This window comes from Palaemon carinicauda, chromosome 4 (genome assembly GCF_036898095.1).
Source record: "Palaemon carinicauda isolate YSFRI2023 chromosome 4, ASM3689809v2, whole genome shotgun sequence".
NCBI classification, from domain to species: domain Eukaryota; kingdom Metazoa; phylum Arthropoda; class Malacostraca; order Decapoda; family Palaemonidae; genus Palaemon; species Palaemon carinicauda.
This window is the reverse complement of record NC_090728.1, coordinates 64,515,689-64,516,823: the sequence shown is the minus strand read 5'-3', so window position 1 is coordinate 64,516,823 and position 1,135 is coordinate 64,515,689.

The window sequence follows — 1,135 nt, the reverse complement described above, 5'->3', positions numbered from 1 at the left end:
TTTCGTCAGGGTTGCCAGATTATGTCCACTGGATTATCGTTCATAAGGCTTAAAATTATCGTTTTTCAACCAAAATTATCGTACACAGTTTCAAAATAATAATTAGGGAGTTACATGATCGACTTATTTCAAAACATTTTAGTTAATTGTTTAGTTAAACACACACATATGTATATACCTAAGGTATGTATCGTACATCGTACTGGACCTAAAATAATCGTACATGTACGATAATTATCGTACGAATGGTACCCCCTGAGCTTTCGTAAACAGATCGTGGTCCATAATTGAGGTATTGCCTCTGTAACGGCTCCTCTTGTAATCTTGCAATTATTATTTCTCACCTTTCTCACCAGACGCCAGGTAGGCCTCCAGGCCTGTCAGTCGTCCTGCTTCAAGAACTGTCTCCATTCTTGGCGATCCTCATAGAGCCTCATCTCATCAACTTCTCGCAAACTGAAGCCTCTCCTCTCTACTCCTCTCTCTATGTTTTGTAGCCATCTTTGTTTTGGTCTTCCTACCGGTCTCCTTCCTTCTGGTGTCCATTTCAAAAACCTTACAGGATATCGCTCTTCCTCCATTCTTTTGACATGTCCAAACCATCTAAGCTGTCCTCTCTCCACAAAATCCAGAATCCCCTCCACTCCCAGTTCTCTTCTAATATCTTCATTTCGTAGTCTATCCAGTCTTGTCACACCTTTTATGAGTCTTAAGGCTTTCATTTCAGCTGCTTGGAGTTGGCTTCTAGTTCTTGATGTTAATGTCCATGATTCATGGCCATAAGTCAATATTGGTCTTAAAATAGCTAGGTATATTATGGTTTTCACTTTGCGAGGTATGTTTCTGTCTTTCATTAGTGGGTAGAGCAGATACAAATTGTTACTAAATTTCTGAACTCGGGTAGTTATTTCCAGTTTTGGATCGTTTTGGTCACAAAACTCCACTCCTAAGTATTTGAAATTTCTACACTGTTTCAATGTATGACCTTCTAATTCTACATCTACGTTGTTTGGTGTTCGTGATAGGTGCATAATCTCTGTCTTATCCTTGTTGATCCGCATTCCATTTGCTGTTAAGATCGCATTCCAGCTGTTGACGTTTTCTTGGAGAGCTTCTGCGTTGGGGGCTATCATTG